Genomic DNA, 15,337 nt, shown 5'->3' on the forward strand with positions numbered 1-15,337 from the left:
TATAACATGATTACATTGTAACAAGTATTCCGACGCGATTAATAATAATAATAATCCTAATAACGACTTTTCAAGGTCAAAGGTTAAAAAAGGCCCTAGAGAACATTTTTCTCAACTCTAGAGCCTCTAGAGAACGTTTTGGGCCTATGAAAAAGCTCTTAAAAACGATAATGAACCGTTTATGTATCGATAATTAATTTTATTCGAAATTCAAGCTTCTAATTTAAACTCCTAATTTAACCTATTTTAGGCGATCTTTTGAGTGAATTATCAATTGGTTCAAAGTGAATCGGTAAAAGGTATATGATGCGAAAGTATTTTTGAGGTATAACATCTAAGTCACGAGTTCGAACATTTCGCAAAGCATGGGACGCTTTGCCAACCCTTTTAATTAAAAGTGTTCCCATTTGGAACAAGTTCTAAATTAGGCTATTAATTTCTAACGGTATATTTGGGTCTCACAGAGATATTGATATTATGGAAATGATAGATACAAAAGGCACTATATCGAGCCTGATTATCAATTATCAAATTTACAATCTACAATTTTGAGAAGCTTTATTAGGTGTGAGTCTTACATAATAACACCTATCTTAAGACTTAATGGACATAATAGAACCTTGATCATGATGTACTATAAATTTTATTTACTATTTTAATCTGAGATTCATTACAATCTTAGTTTTTATAACATTATGTGCAAGATGAGTCTCTTTGTAATTCCCTCCCAGGTGACGTACAGCACTACAGGTAATGAAGAGACATTTCCAAACATTCCTAGCAGTTGTTAGGATCTCATTCTCACTTTTTTTCTTTTTCCAAACTTTTTCTAATTTTCCTTGTTTTTGATTAATATTTGACACGTATTTGGTAGCGAGTTAAACAAAATTTGTTGTGATTTTTTTTTATAAATAAAAGGAACTTTAAATACAGGCTTCTGCACATTGTGAAACATTTACGTTTATGATTCGGCATTTTGAAGTAAGTCGCTTTTGATTTATTAAAATAATTTGCTCATTTCAAAATGCTAAATTTTGACATTAAATGACAATGCGTATAACAGAATTTAAAGCACAAAAAGAATTTGGAAAAAAGTATCAAAACCAAATATCTAACGTCTTTGCACGTTACATTTATAATTAACCTTTTATTTACGATTAAAGCACCAGTATCCCAAATTTTTTTCCTACGACCAAAGTCATGTTTCGCTCTAAAAAGTCAGAAAAAGTTATTTTTACCACCGATTTTGGACTCTTTCATCCTTAAAGAGTTAATGAGATTTTCAAGGACATTTAAAATCGGTAATTGTTTAATATTTTGAAGTCATAGTGTAGAAGTCAGTTCTTTTATAAAATGGTAGCTGTCATAATTTTTTAAAATTCACGAGTTAATTCCTTTTACTAGAAGGGAATGGAGAGGGGAGAATTCGTGGCGAGAGTCAGGCAGTCTTGGTCGGAGCGTAGAAGAGGATGCTTCGGGCTCCGTGCCCTGAGTCTGATAAGGTGGATAATGGCATATCCCAAGGCCCAGGGCAACAATAGTACATGTAAACTTTATTTTTTTTTCTGTGTATTCTATCCGCGTATCAAAGGAAATATTATCCTTAGAGCTCTTAGACAGGGGTCAAGGATGAGATATGAATCTACTACCCGTTCCCTCATTCAACTAGATCTAGTATCTCGTCTGCATGTGCTCATACCGCTCATGCCCTTCCAAGTCCACGTTTAATCACTAACTAACTGTCTCTATTAGCGATCAATCCTAAAGTCCAGGGGAATCAAACCCTAAGACCGGCTTCAGACTGGAGGTTTAGCCTAGTTCCCGAAGGTCTCAAAAATCTAAATAGTAAGCAATTTCAATGATTTTTCAAAATCTAATGGATAATTTGCCCTTAATACCCAATTCTAAACAACAATTTCTTAAAAAATCGTGCTTGATAAGGAATTAGAAGAGTTAAGCCAGATGGCTAAGCCATAGGTCTGAAGCCCGTATAATGCCCTAGACACACTTACGACTTAAGCCGACAGATGGCTTAACGTAATTATAATCAAAATAATTATAAGACTACCTGCCCATTAGTTGCTCACTAAGCCGTCTCTCAGCTACCCTAAGGGCTTTGACAGACCTGAAGATTAGCCGAGAGACGGCTTAGCGTAATTATATTAGAAATAAAGGTTAAACTACATTTCCATCATTTTCCACTAAGTCGTCTCTAGACTTAAGTCGTAAGTGTGGCTAGGGCATAAGTCTGTATAGGGCATAAACCACGTATGCATACAAGAGGGAACTAGATTGGTATAATGCTATGAAGTTATCCCATCACAACAAAGTTGCATAGAAGTATTTACCGCTTATTTTTGTCTCATAAACTATATGTTAATTTTATTTTTGTACTACTATAGATATTTTAAGGATTCAGTTAAAATTCATACATTTAAGGCTAAAAAGAACGGTTGGTGCAAATTTAAACAAAAGAAAAAACAAACCAGATTTCAGCTGGAGACAAAAGAAAGTGGGAAAGAGAAAGAAACCATCACACAATAAAATCATAATTTCACAAAACCTAATAACATATTTTTTACATTAGAGTAAGGCAAAGCTTAATTTTAAGGATTAGTATTACATAGTTTAAGGGTGGGAGCAAAACTCTTAATGTTTGGTTTGTGTTCAGCGATTTTAAACACTTTTTGTTAGACATTTTTGAGTTTATCCGTTCAAAATGTCGAAAAGTTTGATAAACTTTTTGAAACGCACATAAGAGTGAACGACATTACTATAAGTAGATTTCACTAACTTTCACTGAAATGTCAAAAATATGTTTACAAAGCAAAAGTGATTGTACGTTGGGCATTACATAATCTACGTAGCGTATCATCTTCAATATATGATAATCGAATTTTATTTCGATTTTAAAATATTCCCAAACCTATATTTTTCGATTTTGATCTTAATCTGGAGCTAAGAAATGAGATCATATTATGTGCAATTATTTTAAAAGGTCTGAATTGGTCATTTTCTAAGATTATCAGGGTCTAGATAAATATGCACTGGTGGCAGAAATAAAGAAAAAAATATTGGAATAAAATACCAATGTATTTTTTCAGTGTAAAGTGGATATATTTTGCGATATTTAAAGTGCAACAATCTAATGCACAAATTATAGTCTAACAAAACTATCTACAACATTAAAATGGCTAATTAGTCGTTCAAATGCTTTTACAAAAAAGTTCCTAAGTGCTCACAGGTTCATTTATTTGGACAGGTAACGTCAGCAATCATGCATAATTTTAATTGCTTAAGTACATCATGTTAATCGAGCTTTTAGCCGCAAAAATTTACTAAAATTTTGTGTTTGTGTGTGTGTGTTAAAAACGGGGCCTGACATATTATGCAAACAAAAATTCACTTATGAAAACACATCCAAGGTCTTGGCAGAATTTTTTTTTTGACTGTGCTTTGTAACCCAATAGTTCGCAGAAATTTTTATCACTGAAGTACGGCAATTTCCAAAATGATTGAAGAAAGTTCTGAAACAGTTTTATTTAGTGGCGGATGTAGGACATTTCTTCTCTTGATATAACTGGGCTTGACTGTTGGGTTGACGCTTGATCTAAAATGCAAAGTAAATGCAGCGCAGTGTGAATCCGCTTTCCTAACAGTGGAAAATTTGGTAAAATTCGTACAAATTTTAGTATAGATACTGGTTTCGAAAACAGCTCTAATTTATTCTATGCCATTCAAAATTTCACCACATTTGATCACGTGAATTGAAGGATTAATATGCGTTTGGCATTAAGAATGGGAGCAAATGTTCCTCTTGGTAATTTTAAGCAAATTTAAACTACATGATGACAATGTATCATACCATCTTCTTGCATGGAGTTTCCTTACGACACAGATTAATTCTTAAATATACAATTGTGAACCAAAATACTTGATGAATAGTTAATGGAGATATGCAGTGGAAACAAATAAGTGATACATGGTGAAATCCAACAGGGATTTATAATTTTTTTCTCCATTTGATGAGGCAAATGTTTAGAATAACAGCAAGAAGCAACGGCCACTGTCAAATGATGGTGAGATTTATTTCCATGGAGGCGGTTTTTGAGTACAAGTCGTAAATGGTGAAAATGTTTAGATGCAACAAGTTGCTTGGATGATTGAAAATAAAATAGATGAGAATGTAATACTCCTCCGAAGAGTGTCCGGTATGGTGAGTTCCGCAGTGGCGGAAGATCAAGTGGTAGAGGGCAGGTATGGAGATTCACGGCTTGCAGATGAAATCTCTCCCGTGTTTCTTGCAACTCTTAACGGAACACAGTGGAAGAACAGTTAAATTGAAAAGGCGCGCGCCAACCATCGTTCTTAGTCCATGCTCCAAAGTGGATGATGGAGAAGAGATTGGTAATTTGTCTCTTGAGCGGGTTTTCTTGCCCAAGAAATGCCCAACATTATATGATGGCACTGCGCGGCGTGGAGGGTGATCGTAAAGTAGCTGGGAAAAAGACCTCCTGGTTGGGATGCATATAAGGGGGCCCATAGTATAACGTATTAGATCTTCTACCGCACATAACTTTAATGGCTTATTATACACTAGTAAGAGAGAGAGGAAATTTTTAACCAGGAGGATAGAAGATTTTTGCCAAACTTGTTTCGCACAAAACAGTTGGTCATAGCCTCAAGCGATCGTAAGTTGATCTTTTTTCCCATTCAATATACTATCTTTATTATTGTAATTGTATGAAAGGGGACAACAAGGGGAGAGAGATACACCGTGATTTTACAATCTTAACGCATCACCTCAATCTTCAATTCGACATAGTTCAAATTGGGCTACTTAAAAAAAATACGATTCGCATACGGGCCTAACTCATCATTCTGAACATGATCATCTAATATTTTTATTACTATTACTAATAGTCGTATTGAGAATTCCGATTCATCCATTCAACATTCCTTCAATTGGAATTATTAAATTTACTCATTTGGATTTCCTGCACTCAACCGTAGATACAAGATAAATCGCTCATCAGCCCTTATATAATTACATTATGTCATAAAAACGACTATCTAGGTGCATTTTGAAATACTGGAAAGCTATTTAATATTGTCCTGTTGGATTTAAATCTGGAGCTTTTGTGTCTAAAACTTCGTCCATTAAGTTACAGTGGTTGGAAAAATTGTCCGAATGTTTTACAATTCTCTATGAGAGATTGAAACGATTTAACACATTTTCCACTACAGTCTAGGTTCATATTTTGGGCAAGAGCATTTTTTAGTAAAATATTCTACTTTGGTCAGTAAAAAACTGTCAAGTAAGATGACATTTAGTTTGCTCTTTGGAAACAATATTTGACTATTATCATTTACTGAAAATGCAATATTTAACATTAACACATAATGATCAATAGAAATTCAATTTGGTCAGTAATATTTCCGGCACACCTTCTAGGTCAGGAAGATTACATAAAGCCAAAATTCGCATCCCTTTTTTCTTAAAAGTTCTGCATTATGTCTGTGTTACTTTTTCATACTCTTTTTGCACATCACACCAAATTAAATTCAATTCAGCCCAATTTTGTGTTCGAAAGAATGGGATACACTTATGCAAATCTTTTGAGAAAGAAAGAGACGGAAAATTTGATTTCATAAATTTCTACCGACCTAAAAGCTGTGTCGAAGGCATAAAAAAATCTACTTTAGCAAGTAAAAAACACATCGATTTTGGTCAGTAGAAGTTCAAAGTTGATTATCAAAAGTACCAAACTTGGTCAGTAAAATTGCAAATTCAGTAATGGCTCCGGCACACCTTTTAGATTAGGAAAATTTCATGGAATCGAAATTCACTTCCCTTTCTTTTCCAAAAGTATTTCACATATTTGGCCTACTCTTCTGCATTCTTCTTATTTTTTTTAACGTCATGACGAAATCAATTTAGTTCAATTCAATTTTAAGTGCACAGGAATTCAACAGACATATGCAAAATGTTTGAGGGATAAAGCATTTTTGATATGTGAAATAGACAATTTGGCCAATAAAAAAAATCAAAATAGTCAGTTGTTATGTCATAATGAGCAGTAAAAAATCAGTTTTGACAGTAAATAAATCAGATTTTCAGTAGAAAATCAATTTTAATTAATAGAAAATAGAATATAATTATGAAAAAAATCAAATTTGTCTAGTAAAAAGTCAATTTTGGGCAGTAAAAATATTCAATTTTAGGCAGTAAAAAATCTATGTTGATCGATATAAAATAGAATTCGATCACTAAAACAGTCGAATTTGGTCAATCATTCAGAGATCTATCGCCTAAAAATGAAGCAATGAGCTTTCGTGGTCAATTAGTAATTGAAACCTTTCAGACATTTGCCGTTCCTTTCCTATTATCGCCACACATTTTTTGGCAAAATTTGTTTTGCTAACAATTCACTAAGAACCACTAAAATATCCAAGAAATATCCCTCCTTGGTAACCCACTACATATTTATTCGCCATTGCTTACAGTTTATTAATTGTCAGACACCTCAACGGCAATTCACCGTCAGGGTGCCACATGCAAATCTGATCTGCATTTTTTAGTGAAATTGAATAGTCGAAATTCATGGACCTAATTTGTCACAACAAATTAAACTTGGATCTGTGCGACAGTGCGAAAGAGTGAAATAGAAATATACAACATGTTTCAGAAAGAAAGAGATGGAAATTTCGATCGCGTGAAATTCTCTCGATCTAAAAGGTATGCCGAGGGCATTAGCAGTAAAAAAAAATCCTCTTTTAGCAGATCAGCTAATCTGGTACTTGGATAAAGTGTTTCTGAAAAAAATTAAATTTTCGGTCATTTTTTTTTCAACAAATAATTAGAATGGATAACCCGAATGATGCCACTCACTACCCCATTTGATGCCACCATGAATAAATGGGTATGTCTAATTAAGACTAATTAAGTTATCAGCGCCGGTCCCCGTTCAAAAAATTACGATATAATTGAAACAATTTTGCTAGCCACTGTATTTAGTTGTCTCCTTTTGATATCGTGTATGTGGTATCACGTGATTGAAGATGTATAACAAATATTTTGCAATATTGAAATTATCGTGATCTCTCCCTGATGATCATTAATGAATCAGCAATAAAACCAGTACGATCGAACGTCCTTACATCCGATCACCCTCTTTCATAGTCTACTTCCTCTTTTGTCGTACTGACTTTGAGAAGACGAAAAAAAAGCTTTTCCAACAATCGTAACAATAATATAGATGACTTATTGATCGTCTCAATAGTGTTCAGAAGACATGTGAATGTGTATATGCTTGAACGAACAGTAAGCCAAAAGACGATCATATAGCATACAAATTGCCGTATTGCTTCAACATAACTGATAATACTTGGATTGATAGATAAAAACCTATTGGTTTCTTATTGGTTGAAATAAGCTTGGCGGTTTGCGAGATGGGAATTGCAAAAGGGAAGGTTGGAGAGGTATAGCTGTAACAAAACAACTAAGAGAAAAAAAACAGCAGAACTGTTGATCGCGATCTTGTGCCCAAAGCTCAATGGCTAAAGGCGAAAAAAATGGCCAAAATTTTGTCGATTGCTCAATGGATCGCAGAATTTATATTGCATGAAATTATTATTTCGCAACACATACTAGCAAAGGAGCTTGCCTATACAATTGGGCATTGTCTCTAAATTAGTAGTAGTGCGTAGCCCGTAGGTACAAACGCCGCGATCACTGATCATGATCGCGAAGTTCTCCGCAAATGCCAACGCGAACGTGCGGCTGTGTTTTGCGAATTTGCTCCCATGTGAGAATGTATTTTTGTGGGTAATAGAGTGAGTGAGATGGCAAAGATCGTCTCTCTTTGCTGAGGGTCTTTTTGAGCATTAGGTTTGAGATCATATGTACGTGTGTGGTGCTATTTTTTCGCCGATCGCGATTCTTGCGCGAAATACGCCAAGTGTGTGCGCGAGGAAATTTTTGCAAGAATGTGTGCGAATCTCGGCTAAACACGTATGCGAATATTATTTTGGAAGTCTGTCGTTTCAATTCTGCGTTGAGTCAATTGAGTCTATCGCGAACCACCATTCACTTGACTTGTGTCTTGTAGGACGACGTTTGGGACAGAAAATCCCAATATAGTGTGAAATAATGTTTCGTTCGTGTAACTCTATTTACATCCATAGATACTGTAGTTATTGCTTTTAAGAATTTTTTTTTGTTTTTTTTCGTTCAGAATTTGGAGTTGTACCTTGAGTTTTGGTTATTTTTTCGTCGTCATTTTGGATTGTCTTTCCCTATTTCCTGGCTAATGTCTATTTTATAAATTCATCTGTGTGAAAAAAATTTTAAATTAAAACTTAATCACTCGGTGTACTTTAATTTTTCACTTTTTCTTTTCTATCCCCCAAAATAAAAACAAAAAAAAAGTACCACGCAAGAAGTGCCCCCTGTCTTTCATCTGGAAAATTTTCAATTAGCAAAAGAGATAGACAGAGGGGAGGTGGGGAGCGAAAGAGTGAGATAGGGAACTTGTGTGGAGAGTAGTTGGCAAAAATTGAATGTGATCAGTGACGATGATGTAAGGAGGATCGCACAGAAAAATTGTGCGAGTAAATATATATATATAAATTTAAATTGATCAATTTTGAGCAAAGTGATCGTAACAATTTATAAAGAAAAAAGTGACGTGATCGTGTGCAATACAAGCTTCCAACAAATTTTGAGGGCGTCTCAGTCATTTGCAAAATTGCCAAATTCCAAGTCTAACTGTGTGAGTATATCCCATCTTGTATATGTGTGTTGAAATTGTGTGTGTATGTGTGTTTTGGGATTTTTTTTCCTCAGCAATTGACTAGCTTTTTCGGCTATTTTCAATTTTTCGAATTATATTATTTGGGCATGATCGCGTGTGCGTGATCGTGTGATAAAATTTTCAAGTCACAAGTGTTGAGCGATCTTTGAATGTATGCGTGAAGATTGTCCACAAAATGTTCATACAAAATCGCGATCGAGTGCGATCGAGTAGGGAAAAAACGCCGATTATACCGCACTTAAGCTATCGACTAAGGCAACCTATTACTGCCAATATGGACTTGGGAGGAGAGGCTTTACTCAGTTTTGAAATTTTTGCAAATGTGGTTATTGAGAGTTTCGCGATCCGCGAGAGGAATTTTTATCATCATCTTTGATCGTCAATGTGTGGCACACAATAAAATTTATAGGTACACATTTTATAATATACAACAGTCCAGCAGATCCAATGTTATGCATATATATATATATATATATATATATATATATATATACATAAATTGAAGGTGGGTCTAATAACGGGTTTCGATCGAGCTTTGAAAATCTTTTGTCCGTGTGGTTTTGCTCGCAAAATTGAATATTATATATTTATTAACAGATCTCCAACCACATTTTAAGATTCTACGATTGTGTGCAAGGGATAAAATGTATATGGTGGCCTTTATAGTGAGATATAGAGAGAGAGAAGTAAATATAAAAAAAAGAAGAAGAAAAAAATTGCGAGATCTCATGAAAATTTGAAATGATCACCAGAGGCGTTGAATAAAAATAAATTTTTTCTTCCCAAAAATCACTATCAAGCATGATGATCGTATGATGATCGGTAATCGAGAGGGTTGAAGAAGGGAAAGATCGCGCCGAGTGAAAGGAATTTGGCGAGAAAGATCACGCATTTAGCGAAAAGACCATCGTGAATTGCGATTATTTATTGGATGTGGGTGTAAAACGTCTTGGCGAAGACGTTTAAAAAAGAGAAGTAAAGATCACTGAAGAAATAAAGGAGAAGTTACGAAGTGAGGAGCAAAGAAATAAAATTAAAATAAAAAAAAAATAACACGAGATGACGATTGTAGGTACTAGTACAGAAAATTTTTCAGTGTATAAATGGGAAGACAGATCACGTATAATATTTGCCTTTTTCCATCTATGTGTTTGGTGGGACGGAGAATGTATGAACGCGCGCGACTCACCTTTTCAGGGTCAAATTGTTATTAAAAGCACAAATTGGAAATTTTTGGACTATTTGTGAAAAAGGTATATAGTAAGGCCATGTAACTCCGACGATTGCAAAACTCGGACGCCGCGACCGATTTAACTCCGATACATCCACTTAAAATATAATTTATATTTTTATTTCTGTAATTAATTACTGAAGTATCATATTATAACTATTCTACTTTAAGAAAAACCAAAAATTATATTTTTATCGGTTTAATAAGTGGGTAAGAGAAATATTTTTTAAGCTCGGGTCAGCTGGGTTGTGTACTAAAAATTTAATTTCTGAGAAAATTTTGCTGTTGACAGCTCGTCGCTGGAAAAAGTTTAGTGTTTTTTCTATATAATAAAACATTATTTGCAATCAAAATTATTAATAAAAGTTAGTGTAGTTATTGATCTACAAGGTGAGTAAGAGTTTATTGATAATATAAATAATTCATACAGAAATAAGTGATTTTTGTGAATGTTTACATTTCGATGTATGTCGGATGCGGTGAAAGTCAATGTTTTGGTTCAGAATTTGCATTGTTCAGGACTCTTTTTCTGTTTCAGATGCCAAAGGGAACAAAAGAAAAGACCTATAAGGACAAGCCCGACTCTAAGGAAGGTATTAGGAATGCCTTGCAGTGTGTACGAGATGGTTCTACCATAGCATATGCATCCAAAATATTTAATGTCCCAAGAACAACACTGCACAACAAATTGACCGGCAAATACCCAGAGGAGTGCCCCAATGGCAGGCCAACAATTCTTTCAAAAGAACAGGAAAAAGAACTTGTCAAATGGATCCTGGGATGTGCGGATGGCTGGCATCCCATCGGGAAGGAACAAGTTCTGGACAGCGTTAAACTCATCTGTGAGGTCTACAAAATTCCAAACCATTTTACAGCTGGAAGACCCGGAGACGTTTAGTTCAGGAATTTTCTTAAGCGTCATCCAGAGCTCAGCATGCGCAAGCCAAAATCCTTCTCATTGGAAAGAGCTACTGTTACTGCTGAAGACCTCACGGAATGGTTTCAGAATTGTCTTGGGTATTTCACAGAACACAACCTTCTGAGCATTTCACCAGACCGTGTTTTTAATTGCGACGAAAGTGCCTTCTTTTTGACACCGGAAGATGGAAATGTCCTGTCCAGGAGAGGTTCACGTGTAGTTCCATCTCTTAAAAATTCAGGACCGAAGCAATGTATCACAGTACTCCTCAGGGTGTCAGCTACTGGCGAACTTGCTCCTCCAATGGCTGTTCATAAAACTGACATTACTCCAAAAATTGCCATTCACAACGCAGAAGGATGGAAAATGGGAACGTCACCACAGAGTAGAGATGTGCGCCAAGCCGATTTTAGCCGCTCGGCGCGAGCCGCCGCGATTTTTGCTTAGCCGCCGCCGCCAAAAATTTTTAATGCGCGCCGCGGCGAATTTTGTTTATATTTCAATTCAATTAAGTAATTTTTCTGACAATAACCATAATAAACAATTTTCATTCTTATGAAAAAAATGTATAGTTAGGATAGTTAGTAATTATACTATCTATTGTCAAGAAGCTTTTGCTTAAAAAAATTTGGATATAAGGTAAAGTATCCTGGAGTCGATCGCCTCTCGAGTAGACCACCCTGGGGTCCTCAAGTCGACCGGTGGAAATATTTATTTAATTTATTTGCATTTACAATAATATTTAGCGAATGATTTAACATCATAGGGCCAATTATTTCATAATTAATTCAAATCAGTGAAAATATCATAGAAATTGACCATAAAACCCTGAAAAAAATCATAAAAATACGGAGCGTTAAAGTATTTCTTAAAAAAAAAATCGCAATTTTTCATCAAATTATGGCATACTTTTTGATATTCTTGACTTTTTTCTTAAGGAATTATTTCAATTATTACCCTTACAGATTACTGGAGAATTCAAATTGTTACTTGTGCAAAAATTTTACTTCCATGACTAAGTTGAAGATTAATTTTATATATTAAAATTGAAAGTGCATTTCAAATAAATTGTTCCTCAATTCGACCGGTCGACGAATCATAGCAAGTGAAGCTTTTTTCACTTGAACGTTGTTCTATACTTCCGAATGAATTCATAAAAGTGAGTTTCCCTATTTATTTTATTGATTAACTAAATTTTAAGTGCTATTCATGATGTATTAAACAAGCCAAAGTTAAATCAGTGACTTTTTAGTTTTGTGATTTGTTTAATTTTAAGAAAAATTGGTGGTCGAGTAGAGGAACCCCAGGCGGTCGAGGAGGAATACTGATATTGAAGTGGTCGAGTAGAGGAACACTTCGCACTTTTAAAACATTTTAACTTTTCCTAATGTAAAATTATATTATGACTAAATGAAGTTAACAATTAGATAAGAATCTATTCTATAGTTTTAGGCAAAAACCCTATCAAAAAACACAAATTATAACTGTTTTTTCATAATTTTTTCACAAAATCTATCCTTAAGTGGTCGACATAGGATACTTTACCTTATTATAAAAAATAATAATAATAAAAATCATTCATCAATGCGGTAGTTTGAAAATTATTCACTTTTGTGCTGCAATATTTACTAAATAGCAAATGGCTGAACATTTGCAAAAATATTATGGATTCCTACAACTTTTTACTTTACGATTACGTATAAACATTAAAAAAAATAACTTTAGTATGAGCTCTTTCTTGTATTGATACTGTACAAACGAGCAGTAAAACATCAAGTTTGAGAAGTGACTAAATTTACAACTTTTAAAAGCAGTAGAATTTTCATGAAAGTTTCGATCTTTATGGATAGAAAAATTAAATCCATTTTTGGAAATATTTGTATTTTTTACTTATCAAATTTAATTTTTTGCTGACCAAATAATTTTAATAGTAATAGTAATATTATTAGTAATATTATTTATCATTGATTACGTTCACCAGTTTAATTTTTATTGATGATTTTCGGTTCGTGAAAAGTGTCCCGTCGTTAAAGGGTTAAGATTTTAAACATTTTTTTTTAAAATAATGTTTTAATCAAGTGCATCGAATTCAACATTTCTTACCAAATATTTCAACTGTTATCAAATTTTCATCGAGAAATATTTTTGTTTGTAGATAAACAATTTTTCTATTGGATATTGAATTTAAGTTTATAATTCCAGATAAAATTATTTTCATTTTTACGTGTCTACGGATTTCAAAAATTTTTGTTAATATTTTTATTTGAATCTGTCTTTTTGTAAAATCATCAAAAGTTGTGCCTAAAGTTGACAGATTGTTTTCTATCTGTTTTGTTGTTACTATTTTTTTTTAAATAGATTTCCATGATTAGTAATTCTAGCAAGAAAAAAATTTGAGGAAAATCGATAATTTATGTGGATTGTAATCGAAAAATATTAAGGAAAAAAGTCTGGCGCGCCTAGCTGAGCCGCAGCCGATTGCTTTAGCTGGCGCGCCGGCGCGCAGCCAGCCGCCGACAATTTTTAAATGTTAGCCGCCGCCGCCGAAATTTCTCGGCGCACATCTCTACCACAGAGTGGCTGGATGGATGGGCCACTTTTCTATGCTGGTCTTTATTTCCCGAAAATTGTTTTCCAACATTCAGAGGAGTCCATTATCAATAACCAGCACGATCAGGCCACCGACAATAATCCTTCAAATGATCCAGTCATCCCTGGAAACCAACTCTCTGCAACTTCTGAGACTCAACCGATCTTCGACACACTAAAACAATGCTATTTCTGGCCAGGAGAAATTCCAAAACGTCGTCAGAAGAAGAGGGTCAAAGCCAGCAATGTCAATCACCAGTATATTGTATCTTCTGAGGAAATTATCGCGGAACAGGAGGAAAAATTGAGGCAGGATTTACAAAAAAAGAAAGAAATTGCTGAACGGAAGTTGACCAGAGAGAGGAACAAAAAAATAAGGGCAGAAGAAAAGGAGATAAAACTAAAGGAGAAACACATGGTAAAGGAAAAGGCTCAAATGCCAATTGAAGCTGAAAAGAAAAAACGTGGAAGGAAGTCAGTCAAGAAAACCGAGAAAAATCAAAGAATTGAGTGCAATCTTAAAATAAATAAAAATATATATAATTAAATAATAAATTAATGAAATGAATTGATGGAATAAAACTCCAAAAAAATGTTTTTGAAATAATATCTTCTCATTTTTATGCATTAAACTTTTCCTTAAAATGAGCATCCGAGTTTGATCGAATTCAACGGAGTTACATAAAAGCGTCGCAGTAACATTCTTGCGCATATATTAATATTATCGTAATTTTATTAATTTTCATCAATATTATTGCTAAAATTCTATTTCTATTATGATTCTAAATTAAACAAAGAATAATTCTATTGATTTGGAATGGGGAAAAAATATTTCATCAGTCCAAAAACAAGCATTAAAGTCGCACTCTATGAAAAGTATCCGGATTACCTCTCTTTACTATATATTAGATTAGTGGGATTTGAGATGGGTGCCAACAACGACACAAAACCCATGGATCGACATATACAGTTTTTTTTTTTTTGGTGAGAAAAGAAGATCGTTTGATGCTTAAGGAATGAAACCGGTTACCTTAGGCTTGCGCTATTTCTGTATGTTATTTAATATTTTGCAGTTCCTGTTTGTTTTCTCTCAATTCTTTTCTTCATCTCCTCTGTGTGATCTTCAATTGGCTACTTTTCACCCTTGTTCCCTCCTCTTTGGATTCTTGCATCTTGCACCAGCAAGATGGCTCAGATCCGTTAAACTAAGCAAAATAATCAAACAGGATAAGTTTTATAGATGCTGCCACACGGGCAACATGTAAACCCGTAGGGAGGGTAAGGTAAAGGGTGGGCAGAGGTGACTGATCAACTGTACAAATTAAAATCATGTTTCATGATATTTCACGCAATCACCGGGAAATATTTTCATAAAAACCCATTAAGAAAACGTGTTAGAGGTGGATTGAAGGTACACGGTGAATCATACAATACAACAAGTGTCTTTTCCATTTGAGAATAAAACTTAGGTGACTTTTGTGAGAAAATGCGCAAACTTGGAAGATTGGATGAGTGACTTTGAACTACGGTGTGATCGTAGATCTACTCGTTATTACAAATGTGTACTGAGTTGAGCTATAAAAGTATAAACCCTATGACTCCATAATGACTTTCTGGGTTTTAACTCTTGTTCTGTTTGGTGGACCGCTGAATGTGATTTTATATGCTTATATATCTCAGAAACCTCTTGATTGAGATCAGGTTCAAATGGTGCGAAGATAACTTAGAATGATCGCACTTGCAATTTATAGGGTCCACCATAAAATTTTGAAGAAAATCTGG

At 34.2% G+C, this 15,337-nt stretch overlaps 1 protein-coding gene across 9 annotated transcripts in view; it reads left to right on the plus strand.

Moving 5' to 3' along the window:
• LOC129799756 (sex determination protein fruitless) overlaps positions 1–15,337 on the plus strand; it is a 205,680-nt gene that overhangs the window by 115,163 nt on the left and 75,180 nt on the right. The window contains exons 1-2 of one of the 9 annotated variants that reach the window (XM_055843956.1): positions 8,074–8,192; positions 8,432–8,774. The exons of 7 other annotated variants lie outside the window; for them this stretch is intronic. The gene's annotated coding sequence lies outside the window, so the exon portion shown is untranslated. Of the gene's footprint in view, positions 1–8,073; positions 8,193–8,431; positions 8,775–15,337 lie in introns of those variants that run through there. One more of the 9 variants, XM_055843960.1, reaches the window with a different exon arrangement.

Source organism: Phlebotomus papatasi, chromosome 1 (genome assembly GCF_024763615.1).
Source record: "Phlebotomus papatasi isolate M1 chromosome 1, Ppap_2.1, whole genome shotgun sequence".
Taxonomy (NCBI): domain Eukaryota; kingdom Metazoa; phylum Arthropoda; class Insecta; order Diptera; family Psychodidae; genus Phlebotomus; species Phlebotomus papatasi.